The sequence below is a fragment of the Rhincodon typus genome, chromosome 2 (assembly GCF_021869965.1).
Source record: "Rhincodon typus isolate 14 chromosome 2, sRhiTyp1.1, whole genome shotgun sequence".
In the NCBI taxonomy this organism is placed as follows: domain Eukaryota; kingdom Metazoa; phylum Chordata; class Chondrichthyes; order Orectolobiformes; family Rhincodontidae; genus Rhincodon; species Rhincodon typus.
In genome coordinates, this window is record NC_063333.1 from 134,856,806 (window position 1) to 134,871,406 (window position 14,601).

Sequence of the window (14,601 nt, forward strand, 5' to 3'; positions counted from 1 at the left end):
TCAAGACGTCATAGAATCATAGGATTTCTACAGTGTGGAAGCAGGCCTTTCAGCCCATTGAGTCCACACCGACCCTCCGAAGGGCTTCCTACCAAGACTCGTCCCCCTACCCTATCTCCTGTAACAGTGCATTTTCCATGGCTAACCCACCTAACCTACACACCCCTGGACACTATGGGCAATTTAGCCTGGCCAGTCCACCTAATCTGTACATTTTTTTTGGACTGTGGGAGGAAACCGGAGCACCCAGAGGAAACACATGCAGACACAGGGACGCCGAGGTGGAATCGAACCCAGGTCCATGGGGCTGTGAGGCAGTAGTGCTAACCACTGACCAACCGTGCTGCCTTTTGCTTGTAACAATCCCTGCAGATTTCACCCAGTTAACTCACAGCACTTCAACAGGCTCAGCAGGAGCTGGGAGATATCATTTGAGAAACTCCAGGTAAAATTGAAGTCGCCATTGTTGTACCAGACCATAGGGCTGCTCTCTCATGGTGGTGGTTTAAAACCTGAGAGTTACCACACTTCAGACAAGGGGAGGAGTTTGAGAGGGCAACTCCTTCATGGCAAGCTCAGCTGGTATGGGAATTGAACCCATGCTGTTGGTGGCAGTCTGCATTGCAAACCAGCCATCCAACCAACTGAGCTAAGTGACCCTCCCACCGTGGGAAAAAAACTAACCTGAACATAAAAGCAGAAGCTCAATCAGGCCTGTCAACATCTTTGGAGAGAGAAACAGAATTAGAATTTCAGGTCTGTGACCCATCAGCAGAGCTAAGCAGAAAGTAATTGAGAGGTCTTAGCTGGAACATGAAGGACAAAAATGCCACCCCTAGAGCCAAGTCAGGGCTACACGTTGACTGAAATCACAAGCTGCCTACTTTGCACACTTCCAGAGCGTGCTTCTAATTTCTGCGCTGACAGCTTCACCAACATGATATCACAGGCAGTACAGGACATGTGTGCATGCAGCACATTGCCCAATTTGCACTCTAAGCAGCACCTGTAACCCCAAAACTGTGTGCACTTCACACCCAAGATTTGCGGCTTAGGTTTTTGAACTTTGTATCTATGTTATACTCAAAATCTAAACTCAACAAATGTTTCCTGACTAAACCACTTGGATTCCTGTTCTGGTATTTCATCGCACAGTGTGGGGGAAAGAACTCATCCTTACTCACGCAATTAAAATGCAATGCATCCATTTCCTACCCATTCCTGCGGATTTCTGATTTTTAACACCTTTGGATGGGTTGCTCACTGGAATTAAGCAGGAGCCTAATGCATGATTGCTTATCAGGTTCCGATGATATCAAATCCTATTGAGATGTTAACTGCTAAGTAAGGGTGACTAGCTCAGCTAAAGGACATCAGCAGCTCCTGGGAGAGACAAAATAGCTGTCCAGGTTGACAAAGAATCCTTTGTGAGGCCAGGAGTAGCAACAAACTTAACTTTGAAAACTATCACCTTTTAATGAGTGAATTACATATTGAATATCCATCAGACACAGTTATTCAGAACCTCACAAGACAGCGAACTTCTTCCCTGGCCCAATCTGAAGCTGAAATAATTAACCAGTTGAAAACATTAAAAAGATTATTTTTCTTGAGGATAAAGGGAAATACCTTTGTTCAGCACATGTATATTTTGGCTAATTTTATTTGAACAGTTCCCATGCAAAAATAACACCCATGATTTTTCATTTTTTATTCAATTCTGTTTCTCTTTTCCTCCTTGTGTCCACCCATTTCACCATCAAATCTGAAGTGCTGGAGATAAACTGGGCAAGAGATAATTTGATGAATTCTGAGTGGAATATTGTGCCAGTGAAAGCCACGAACTTGATGGATAGAGGGTTTGAGTTATGAAGTAGCGAGAAACTAGAAACACAATTGAAAACAGAGTAGTCATGTTACTTTTTCTCTTGGTTATTACTAAAACCACCCAAATCAAAACTGAATCTACAATTAACCACAGTAACTGCCACCTACATGGTGCCTGCTGAGTGTTCACTAACTTAATATTTGCTAATGACAAGCAGTAATAGATAGGAATTACTAATATAATTCGAGGCAGTCAAATGCATACGTTCTACTAGACCCATTTAACAGGTTATATAGAACCATGATATGCTTTGTTAGATTTGGCATTCTTTTAATGCTGTCCATTGTCAGTTGTCCCATAATTCAAGGGAAATGTCTCCTCAGAGTCCCAGTTTTCATGTGATAGGAGAGGTCAATTCTCAGCCCTTCGTCCTTAGTCAACACCCACACAGGGCACATGGACAGAGCATCTGCAAGGTTATGGAAGTTGGAGTGCAGGATAGACTTTTCCTTTCCTTTTCTGCTGCTGCTGTGCCTCATCATGAAGACGTTCTTTTGTCCAAAAGATCTGCAGTTGATATGCTAAGATAATGTTCATTTGAGCCAATTCAGATGCTTTAGTAAATTGCAAAATTATAAGTAGGAGCAAAACAACAAGAATTCACATTATTTCCCAGCATTACTTTTTACCATGAAGTAATATTCAAGAGCACAATGCAGCAAGCTGTTGGAACATCTTGTATAATTGAAGCATCATTCAAGTCTGTACAGTCTCTATTAATAGTGGCACTTATTGAGATTTAAGTTGTCAGAGTTTGGTGTTGTGATGCTTCTTAGAGAAATATACAAAGTCATTTACTAATTTGAGTCTAGGGGCTGACTAGGTTTACAGTGGTAGAGGAATGCCACTGGTGAACCTTAATGAGAAGAGGTCCATGACTTAAACAAGATGGATTTATTGCATGATGGCAATCAAGCACAAGTTACATTAGTAAATTAGGCATTGTTAATGGGACAGACGAGACCCAGGAAAAAGGGCTTTACTCTACAATGTCCTAAAATATGCTGCCTTTCTCCAATCGGATCCTTATGATATCATCAGATGTGTGGAGCTTAATGCAGTCTCCAACATTAACCGTTTCTTATGTAACACAGATCGTGCAGGAATGTTGAGGATGAGGTAGATCAGCTACCTTCTTATTGAATGGTATGCTTGGCTGCTGCTCTGATTATAGTATGAAGACTAACTTCAAATGCTTTTTTTAAAAAAGAATTTGAAAATTGAAGCATCCTCTTGAATAACTCTTCCAGTTGTCTACTGAAAAAAAAATGACTGCCCTGTAGGTTGTGAAAATTAACTGTGGTAAGCATTATTGTGTGAATGGATTTGAATACAAATTCTTCAAAGCTCTGCCATACATGATTGATGTTGATCTGAGCAGATAATGTAACTACAACTCCTTGATCCAGCTGTTGCTACTTACTGTTGGTAGGTTCAGAACTACAAGAACAATACTTCAATTGTCATATCATTCATGGCTACGGGTCTAGTGTGGGAGAGTGAGACTGGTGTAGATAATATTGTGTTTTTGGCAGTACAGATTTGATTGGCTAAAAGGCCTCTTCTGTTCTGCACCTCCTATGATCCTGTGAATTGGAACTAAATTAATAGAAGCAACTTCCTTGAGCTTAACCTAATGATGCTGAAGATTACATTGAAAATGGTTTACGTATTACTGGACTGACGTTTGTGTTTTAAGAATGCTCCATTCTTCAAAACTAATACATCACTGTTAAGTTCGCGCTATGTTTGTTGAATTTTTCTACTCAGTTTGCTGGTGCCCCCTTGGTGACATACTGTTCCCCAGTTTTGTTTCTGTTGTGCTTCTGAATATTCATATGCAGGAGGAAACTTCAGCATTGCTGTGTTTCATCAGCCACGACTGTGTACCAAATCACATGTTTAATCAGTGGCTTAATATTCAGAACAGGAAACAGCAATGGGGAATATGAAGGCAGTGACATAGAACTAGCTGCAAATCTCTACGGTCCAGTAAATTTCACTGACTGCATGCAGTGTCAAGGAATATCTGCTCTTCCAGTGCAAAACGACCACCGACTCTGATGGAAGCAAGTGAATTGTGAAGTGTTTTAAGACCCATAAGTTTTATGTTCAATATTCAGGCTGGAATTATTGCATTTAAACATATTTATTTATGTATTTTCTGTAAATTAATTTTCTGCTAACTATCACAAAATAGAAGTAAAACTAAGAGCTGCACCAGGGCTTTCCTGTGAAATTCCCACAAGAATTGAAATTAACCTTCGCTGCTGAAGTGCTAGGACACTCATAAGAAGATACAATATCGATGTGCAGTGTTCCAAGTTTGGGTGATCATAATTTGGAGCAACCTTCCTGTCAACTAGCTAAAGATACAGAAGTGGTTCTGAGGCATCTAAGGAAGGAAGTATAGTACCCATTTTCTTTCAGGCTGTGTTAATATTCTTGCTGTTTTGAACAGTTATATTTAAAATGTTTTATTTTTCTTTCAAGAAAGCAGTGTTTATTGCTACCAGTAATAAATACAACCATTATTGCTACGTTCCAGGCCTTTTGGTACTGCTACTGATTTATCTATACTTCAGCATTTGATGGTCCTGTTTATCAAAATTGTTTCTCATACATATAAGCAGATTTTTTCTTCTGTCATTTCCCATGGGGCCTTGAGCCTGTTCCAGTCCTAAACCTGGGGAACACTTGTGCTATTAGACCATTGAACGGCACAGAAAGATAGAAGAGCAGGTGCGACATGTTTGACGATTAAATGTGGTGAATCCTCCCATTTAGGTCATATGATTCCAGTTACATTTTCTAATCAACCAGTTCATAGATAGCATTACACACCTCTGGAGCAGATGGGACTTGAACCTGGACTTCCTAACTCAGAGGTAGGGACATTACAACTGTGCCACAAGAGGCCTTCCATGTTTGGTTTTTATAGCAGTCTAGCAGTTTCATGATTACTAAAGATGTGATTTATCCTTCTACTTCTATACTCAATTGAGTTTAGCACTAGAGATGACTAACTTTGAGGTCTGCTGACTAGTTTCTTTCCTAGCTCCCTAAAATCTGCTTGCAGGACATCATTCCACTTTCTAGATAAGTCATTGTTACTAATATGGGCCGGGAACACTCGAATGCTCAGGGCATTCTGTAACAGCCCAGTGATTCTCTTGACCTTGGCATCAGGGAGGCAGTATGTATCCTGGATTCATTTCTACCATTGTAGAAAGGCTTGTGCGCCCCCCACCCATAGATTCTCCTATCACTGTTGCTTTCTCAGTTTTCCTCCTGCCCTTTGCTCAGCAGAGTCAAGAGTGATATTTTGCATAAGGCTTTTACTGTACTCCCAGAGGAGCCATCACTCTCACCGGTATTCTGAACCGGTTTGAGATTCAGTGGAATCCTGCACTAGCTACCTGGTCCTTCTTGACCGCCTGGTGGTCACCCATTCCCTCTTTGCTGGCATGCCCTTAAATTGCAGGGCGATCACGTCAATAAATGTGCTATCCACAACACGTTCATTCTTATGACTGAGCCGCAGTGTCTCCAGTTGCTACTCAAGCCCTGAAACCCAGAGGTTAAGCTGCTGCAGCTGATAGCTCTTGCTCCAAGTGTGGTTGACCAGGGAACAAGAAGTGTTATAGATTTCCAACATGGAATATGATGCACATTCCACAAGTCTGAGCTGCCCTGTCATACTTCTGTTTATTCAACAATTGATCTGCCAACTTAAATAAATAAAAACCAAACATCTACTTAATAATTGGTTTTGAGGAAGGGCCACTCGACCTGAAACATTAACTCTGATTTCTCTCCACAGATGCTGCCAGACTTGCTGCACTTTTCCAGCAATTTTTGTTTTTGTTTCTGATTTATGGCATCTGCAGTTCTTTCAATTTTTACCTAATAATTGGCCATTTTTCTTGTGCTAAAGTCAATTTATTTTACAGAGCAATTAACTGAAATGTTATTAATTAATACATGTTCCTGAAATAACTATATAATTTTAGTTTATTGAAAATTTTCATTACCTTAGTGTTGCTGTCACTTCCTATTTGATTTTACCTTTATCCTGTAGGTTTGACTGATTTATTCATCTATGTCATATTCTTCCCAGACACTGATTCCTTTGAATTTCCACTGTGCTTTTCCACCAAGCCGCCTACTGATACCGTGGCTCCTCAGGAAATTTCAGCACATGGTTTCTAAGTTGGTCAACCAATTGAAATAACAGAAATTGTCTCCAAAGGATTGACATGCTCACAGATCAATTTTAAAAACTAGCAATTTTGTTCCATCTATGTAGTATTAATTTTTTCAAGAGACAACTACATCTCGGTTGGGATCAAGTAATTTAAATTCTGGATTTATTTCATAGTCAATGCTTAATGCATGCTAATTAATAGTTGTGAAGTAAGATGGACAAACAAATTGGTTTTGACTTACTTTGGGGAGATTTTTTTTGTTTCACTTTATGTAAGTCATTGATTACTGTGGTACTTCAACTTAGAAATCCATTAAGCGTTATTTAAAGACCTTTTAACTGATTTGTGATTTTCATCTTTAATGAAGGAGGGAATTGATATGGACACCTCAGAAGTCCCAGATGACTTTATTTCTTTCCATGGACTTATAAAAGTAGCCTCATTTGTTTATTTTAGGTTTAAATGAGAAGTAGTTAATGAATTTCAATTTCAGTTCATGCATGTAACATTCAGAATGAACTGAGAATAATTGTTTCCATTTCTGTAGAGAGGTTTGGAATAGAAAAATTGCGTAGTTTAGAGTTTTGTTTTTAGCGAAACATTAATCAGGAGCAGAATATAAATATTCTTCTCTGTGAGGAATATAATTAAACCAGTATATTAATAAATTGAAATGTACTTTGCATAATAAAAGTTGTTGCTCAGTTGAATTATGAAGTAAAATTGGAGAAGTGCTGAGAATTGTGACAATGCCTGGTTCCAAGACCTACCACAACCAAACTGGAGGTTGACTCCACTGAAATTGAGGTACCCTCAACCATCCATATAAAATGTGTCAGAAATAGATTGAGATTTATTGGATTATCATTGCACTTCAACGGTTTCTGTTAGAAACCCCTAATGGGGGCAATTGAAGGTCAAAGGGAGATTACCATGTGGGGGTGGGCAACTGGTTTTGGTTGCAGGTGAAATCCCATGCCTTATAGCTGACTATTCTTGGTCAATACTTAACATTACACAGGGAACTAAAACCTTAACTTTTTTTACATTTTTGCTATTTATAATTCTCAAAATGTGCTTTTTCCATCTTTGTACACATAAATAACAAAATATAACTGTCAAATATCTCAAAGCTAGCTTTGAATTTAATCACAAATGTCTTCTTTGAGTTAAGGCTGCCTTGTGCACTGCAGTGTGTAAATTGGCGAAGACTAACCTTCATCGACTGACGATATCTTATGTTTTATGTTATACTGTTCTTCAAACAAGAAGTGATAACAAATCTCACAATTAATGGTTTGGAAATTGAGGAGAGGCGATTAGCATACTGGTATTATCTTTAGGCCGTTAATCCAGAAACTCTGTTAATGTTCTGGGGTCCTGGGTTCGAATCCTGTCATGGCAGATGGTGGAATTTGACCATGAAACCATTGCTGATTGTTGAAAAATACCCATCTGGTTCCCTAATGTCCTTCAGGGAAGGAAATCTGCCATCCTTATCTTGTTTGGCCTAGATGTGACTGCAGCTCCGTAACAATGTGGTTGACTGTCAACTGTCCTCTGAAATGCTCTCCTTTCAAGGGCAGCTAGGGACAGGCAATAAATGCTGGCTAGCCAGCGATGCCCACATTCCATGAGTAAATTTTTAAAAATCCAGGAGTTGTGATTGTACCACTGGTGATTAGTATCAATTAAATTCATATGAAAATCCTGCCTATTGTTAGCCTGTTTGCGTTAACACATTCTTCACTAAGAAGGTAACAATAGTTCACCTCATTTATGTTGGACGTAATTGCGTGTCAGTTGCCCGTTTGTTTCAGTGGGTAGCTTTTTTTGCCTCTGAGTCAGAAATTTGTGGATTCAGTTCCCCTCCTTGGACAGAAAGATATAATTTGACTGATGCTCCAGTACTGAGGGAGTGCTATATTATCTGAAATGCAGTTTGCTTATTTTAATTTATGGAATGTGGATGACAGTGACAAGGCCACTATATATTGCCTACTCCCATTAGAATTGGTGAAGATGGTGACATGCAGCCTTCTTGAACTTGGGTTGCAGTTCTTGGGTTGTAAGGACACCCATGTGGTTGATTGTGTGGGCGTTCCAGGATTTTGACCCAGCAGCAGTAAAGGAATGGCATTACATTTCCAAATCAGGAGGATGAGCAGTTTGGACTAGTACCTCCTGGGGCTAGTGTTCCCATGTACCTGCTACCCTTGTCCTTCTAAAGTGGTAGCGGTCATGGGTTTTGAAGGTGCCATCAGAGGAGTCTTGGTGAGTTGCTGCAGTGCACTTGTAAATGGTACACACGTCTACCACAGTGATCAGTGGTGGAGGGAATGACTATTGAAGTAATGGAGATTTGATGAGACATTAAACTGAGCTCTAGTATAACTTTTCCCATTGTTTTAATGGACACAAAAGATGCTATGTCAGAATTTAAACAGCGTAGCTTTTTTATATATTTCTCACCTATATAGTACCACCAAGAAAAGTATGGTTATTTACAGAAAGCGCATTCAACAGATCTGATAGCATCTGGGAAGAGTGTCTTCAGAAAGACCCCAAATCAGTATCATATTAGATTCAGAACATTAACTCTGTTCTTCTCTCTCCACAGCTGCTATTAGACCTGCGGAGATTTTCCAGGACTTTGAGTTTTTATTCGAGATATCCAATACCTGCGGTATTTTACTTTTCTACGAGCTTGTTATTTCTGCCAGTTTTGTTAAGTGCATGAAAAATAATCATTATCTTTGGCGTTCTTACCAAAAACCATTGCTGTTTAACATGACTTTTAAAGGATTTTAAACATAGGTGGTGGCCCCAGCCTCTGGCTTACAAGTGAGGGAATGAGCCCACCTCTACTTGGCTGGGAGACTTTAGCGGATTTTAGAACTCAGAGAGACACACTCGCAGAGGCACTCACACCGTTCCAGCTTGCCTTGGGTGGGGAGTCATGTAAAATACCTCTCAATGTATGAGAATCTCTTTATTATGTCTTTCAGGGGGTTGATGAAGTGTTTTGTAAAAGCCACTTTAATGATATGGATTGTGGATGCACAATAAAAAGTTCGCTGGCTTTTTTGCCCATCCTCTTATCACCTGTAAAGTTTAGCTCATTGGCTGGCGAGTACAGAGACCGGAAACTCCATTCTTTTATGTTTTATTTAGGACATAATTTCTTTGCTTAGATGCTTTCTTATCTAAGTGAGTAAATATGATGATTTAGGAACTTCGAGTGCCCTATGTTATTTTCTCGTTGGAACGGTGAGTGGGCAAGGGAACGACTAATCAATTCTTACCCCACTTGTATGATGCATGCATTCTAGGCAGCAAATTCAAAGTAGCATTGTACTCATGCACCAGGAAAAATGAATGGTTTTTATATCATCGTTTCCTCGTACGGAAAAGAACACTTTAAGCCCCAGGTTACTCGATTGCCTTGTTGGGATAAATAATTACAACCCTGCCATTTTTTTATGGTTTGTGGGATATTTGCACAAATAAAACTGATTTGAATTACAGGGAGACCCAACTGGTAAAAGAATGATCACTTGTACCTAACGGGCAAGTCTCCATGGTTTCATAAACTTGAACACCAGAAACAGCGGATCAAATAGTGTCATAAAAAATAAAACATTAATGAATTTCTTAGTCTCATATTATTGTGTCAATACATCTCCATTTACTTGTTTAACTGGATTAGTGGGATCAATTTGATCAGGTAGCTCAATTGGCTGGATGACTAGAGTGTAAAATAAAAGCAAAAAGCTTGATTCAGTCTTTGTTCTGGCTGTGGAAGCCTGCCTCCTCATCTTGCCCCATGCTTGTGAAGTGGCACCAGTCAAGCATACAGAACTAATTAATTGTGTTTCTCTAATGGAGAGAGATGACTGGTGGTCCATTGTAGAATATGGCTCATTGCATTTTTTCAATGGCTTGATTACTTTGTCTGTTTAATTTGTTGCTTTTCTTTCCATCCCTTTTGAATATGTGGGAACAAAAGTAAGGGACTACTGCCCAAAAAAAAATCACTGACCAACTGTCTAAAATAGAAGCAGGTGGAACAGCAAGATGTTAAAGGACGACCAAATCTGAGAAGGAACTTTGATACCAACTTCCAATTGGCTGAGCATCTGCAGCAGGGGAGGTGGGCAGTATTTGTTTTCCATTACCTTTTATATAAGAGAGGGCTTCTATCCATCCCTGAATTGCCTTGTTTCATTTTTTTGCATTATGCTTCCTTTTACTGGATGCCCCTATGAAAGCAAAATATTTCTCTGTTGCTAGCCTATGAAATATGTGCAGAATTTTGAATACCACAGTTATATCACCCTCCAACCTTATGAATTCAAGGGAATGGAACCCAAGTCATGCACCTGTCTTCATAGTTTAATCCTTTAGGCACCAGTGCTAAAGCCTCTGGATCCACACATAGCCAGTCGTAGAGCTCTTTTACCTACGACAAGGAAACCTTTCTGCATCAGCGCATGTTATCACAGAAGCTCAGACTTCTTAAAGGGCTGGTGGCTCAGCTGGCTGGATGGGAGGTGTGGATCAGATTGGTGGCCCAGTTGGTACCACCCATTCACTCCCTAACTGTTAAATTCTGTCCCAGGTCTCACTCCCAGGCTTCAGCAAAAAGGCAAAGCCCTCTAGCATCATACCAACTGAGTGCTGCACTTTCAGGGTTGTCATTGCCTGGGTGAGACATTAAAATCAAGTCTCAGTTGGTTACTCGAGTAGATATAAAGATCCTGTAGCACTATTTCCAAGATTATCCCATTGGCCTGGCCAATTTTTACCCTGCGATCAGCAAGTTTATCTGGTCATTATCACATTGCTAACTGTGGGAGTTTACTGCATGCAAATTGGTTTCCCATGCTTACAATATTACAATAGTGATCTCACATCAAGAAACGCTGAATTGTCTACAAAGTGTTTTGGGACATCCAATAGTTGAGACAATTATATTGAGCAAGTCTTTCCTTGTATATGTTAATAAGTATCACATTGACACGTTTTATTTTGACTTGATCTATTTAAATGTTTGCAAAACTAAAATAGCTGCCCATTTCCACTCATCTTATCATGCCAACTGTATCATGAAGCACCAAACATGTTCACAAACCCTCAAAAACAGAAATTGTTGGAAAAGATCAGCAGGACTGGCACATCTGTGGAGAGAAATCAGAGTTAACATTTTGGGTCCAGTGACCCACATAACACTGCTGAGTTAACACCTTTTTGCTATAATGTTTGCACAGGAATTTGACATCTAGAAATAGGGTCATTTCATTTTCACTAAACAGACATACAACAGACATCAAAAATTTCTACATTTTACCACATGGTGAACAATGATAAGCAGTTATTTGTTGTGAATTGATATCTCCTGGTAATTGAATTATGCCGCAAAACATTTCACTTATAACCATTGTAGTTGGCAGAGAATCATCTTCACTTGATTGATTGTAACTCACTCAAACTAAGACCCAGAGATAAAAACACTTGCATTTACAGAAGCAAATTACTGCAGATGCTAGAATCTGTACTGAAAACAACAAATGCTGGAGATCACAGTGGGTCAGGCAGCATCCATGGAGAGAGAGCAACCTAATGTTTTGAGTCTAGAAGACTTTTCATCAGAGTTCTGATGAAGAGTCCTCTAGACTCTAAACGTGAGCTTGCTCCATCTCCATAGATGTTGCCTGACCTGCTGTGATCTCCAACATTTGTTGCTTTCCCCTACATTTACAGTTCCCCTTGCTTTATACTCTGCTGCTACTGAGTACCACACTTTGTGAAATGTCAAAGTCAAATGCCGAGATTGTTAATTCCACGTTGTAACACAGGCCAGTATGTTCTAACAAGCTGTTCTGTCTATGCAGGTGGAGAAATACCTTGAGGGATTGTGGTGTGGAACTATTTAACAGATGAAGGAATTGTCAGAGACCTGACAAATTGCACCAAAAGCAAAAGACAACACCCAAGGAACACAAACACAGAAGGTTACTTAAATCTCTAAATTGAAGATGATATAGCACCAACGGGACTGGCGGCATAATGATTTAAATATTAATCATTTAAACTCTGCAATTACTGGTATCGGACATTTTAACCAGCCTGGCTACTCGAGCGTATCTGACATCAAACCTGCTGCTTAGAAAATTCTTGAGCTACCACTGCTGGAAAAGTAAACTTACACAAATTACCCCCATGTTACAAGCTAAAAGCACTTGTGGTTTTAAAATGTTGTCCAGCATTTTGTAATTGAGACAACACTTTGCACAAAATGCAACAATGTTTTCATAATATGAAGCCTTTAAAATATGGTAAACACATGCCAAACTTCTGTTGACTCATGAAAACTTATGTACCAAAATATTTGCGTAGGGTCTCAAATATTTTTGCAAGTTGTCTGCCACCTTTGCATTAGAACCTACCTCAAAAGCTTTATTTAATTTTAATATTTACAATAATGAATATGAGAATTGAGGAATTTCACAAGGTAATTGCTCAAATAATTTAAAACTTTACTGTAGATTTGTTCTAGTGAGGCGGCTACTGGAATTCAAATAAAAGTGAATGTTGTGGAGAATATAGTGTATTTGTTGTTAATGATGTAAAGCTCCATAATGGACCTGGGGACGCATTATTCAACAATTTATGTAGCAGTTTGCAATTCAAGATAAAATCATTACAGCTTAATCAACTAAACAAGCAAATAATATTTTAAAGGGATATGAACAGAATACCAGGCCATAATAATTAAGCTCAAAAGTTCTACATAGACATTGAACCTTGATGTTTAATGGAATCAATTGAACCATCTCATTTTATGCCAAGCAGCAGAATCAACAGGTTTCAATAATTTATTATACTTGTTATCTAGGCACTTGCAGAAACAAATATAGATGAGAAAACCACACAAAACATTACTAAGAATATTCAGTCTTTACAAAACCAGTGAAACACTCAAGAAAGAAATGAAACTTTTTTTTGTTTCACTTCATTGACTGCTCTGTAAGATTAAATCACAATAAAGTCCTGATTGCAAAGCTTTTTTAAAAAAAAATGTTTGTACAAATGGATGGTAAATGTCAGCAGGTACCTTTATATGTAACATTGCCTGTAAGCAGTATATATGAAAGAAACAAAATTTTACAAATTAGGGATTGACTGGTACTGTCAGAGGTCCGTACTTTCAGTTCAAGTGAAATCCTGCTCTCTGTGCCATCGTAAGGATCCCAAGTCCACGATATTAATTAATTCAGTTCCCAGTGAGTTGTTGACAGTGCAAACCTTGCCTGAACACACAAATTGCAATATTTCTCCCAGTTCACAAGCAGCTGATGTGAACCTTGTGCAGTTCCTGATGTGGAATTGGTTAATGGCATTGGATAACCCAAACAGCTCGCTTGCCTCTGCTATCCTCACCATAATGAGCACAGAAGTGAATGAAAATCAGTCAAATCTGTTTTTGTAATAAACCAAATTGACTAGCTATTGTTGCAGAACCATGAAACATCACCAACATAAGTATATAACTTAGTCCTGTATTTCTTCAGGGAATGACCTGTAGTGTGTATAAACATGTATTGATCTATTTGGATTTCCACAGTCGTGTCTGTTCAAACCCATTTTCAGGATCTTTGGGGAAGCTTTGCCTGGAAAGATTTCCCCAATCTCACTTAAAACGGACTTTTCTTAATTAACTCACTAATAACTCTGTATATGAAGAATCCAGCATATTCTTTCTGTCCAGGATCGGGTGCTGAAAAGAAGATTGCAATTTTCTAGCACTTTTTTTTCCACTTTTCCCTCACTCGCTCTTGTGCTCGCTCTCTCTCTCTCTCTCTCTCGCTCTCACACACAGAATTATTTTGAAATACAATGACTTTTATAACATGTGCAAACACAGATGCATGTATCTTTGTGTATTGCAGGAATCAGCAGACAGCCAAATCTGCATGAACACTTAATCTGCATTTACTTGTTGCGGGAGAAAAGTCGAGTGGGGACACTGGAAGAACCCAGACAGAATAGGCATCAGCTTAGGGTTCTCATTCAAAGGACAACACCAATGATAATGCATTTTAGTGGTGTGCCAAATTAGACTGCACAGTCATAATTTTCTGAATCCAGGCATCACTGAGTGTGAAGTTTATGTTAAACTTTGCACAACCTAATAAACCTGTTCTTCATTAAAATTAAAGTTATTTAACCATACTTTACACGTGTATCTGTTACATAACTTAGATGCATTAGACTCAGAATTGTAGCTTTATTTGTTAAGATTCAGTTCCTAATAATTGACGTTATATTCAGGATGTGCTAATCAACTATATTTGGTCTAATATAGTGTGAAATATAAACTTTGTGGTAGTTAATGGAAATGTTGCTTTACTGAAAATGCAATAAGTAAATGAAACATTACTGAACACAGGGCAATAAGCAGAATAACATTACTAAACACAGGGCAATAAGCAGAATAACATT

At 38.9% G+C, this 14,601-nt stretch overlaps 1 long non-coding RNA gene across 2 annotated transcripts in view; it reads left to right on the plus strand.

The window, feature by feature from the left end:
- LOC109930841 overlaps positions 1 to 13,015 on the plus strand; it is a 99,306-nt gene extending 86,291 nt beyond the window's left edge. The window contains exons 3-5 of one of the 2 annotated variants that reach the window (XR_007265449.1): positions 8,717 to 8,782; positions 10,106 to 10,249; positions 11,991 to 13,015. This is a non-coding gene — a long non-coding RNA (uncharacterized LOC109930841). The remainder of the gene's footprint in view (positions 1 to 8,716; positions 8,783 to 10,105; positions 10,250 to 11,990) is intronic. The other variant, XR_007265450.1, reaches the window with a different exon arrangement.
- Positions 13,016 to 14,601: the final 1,586 nt, after the last annotated feature.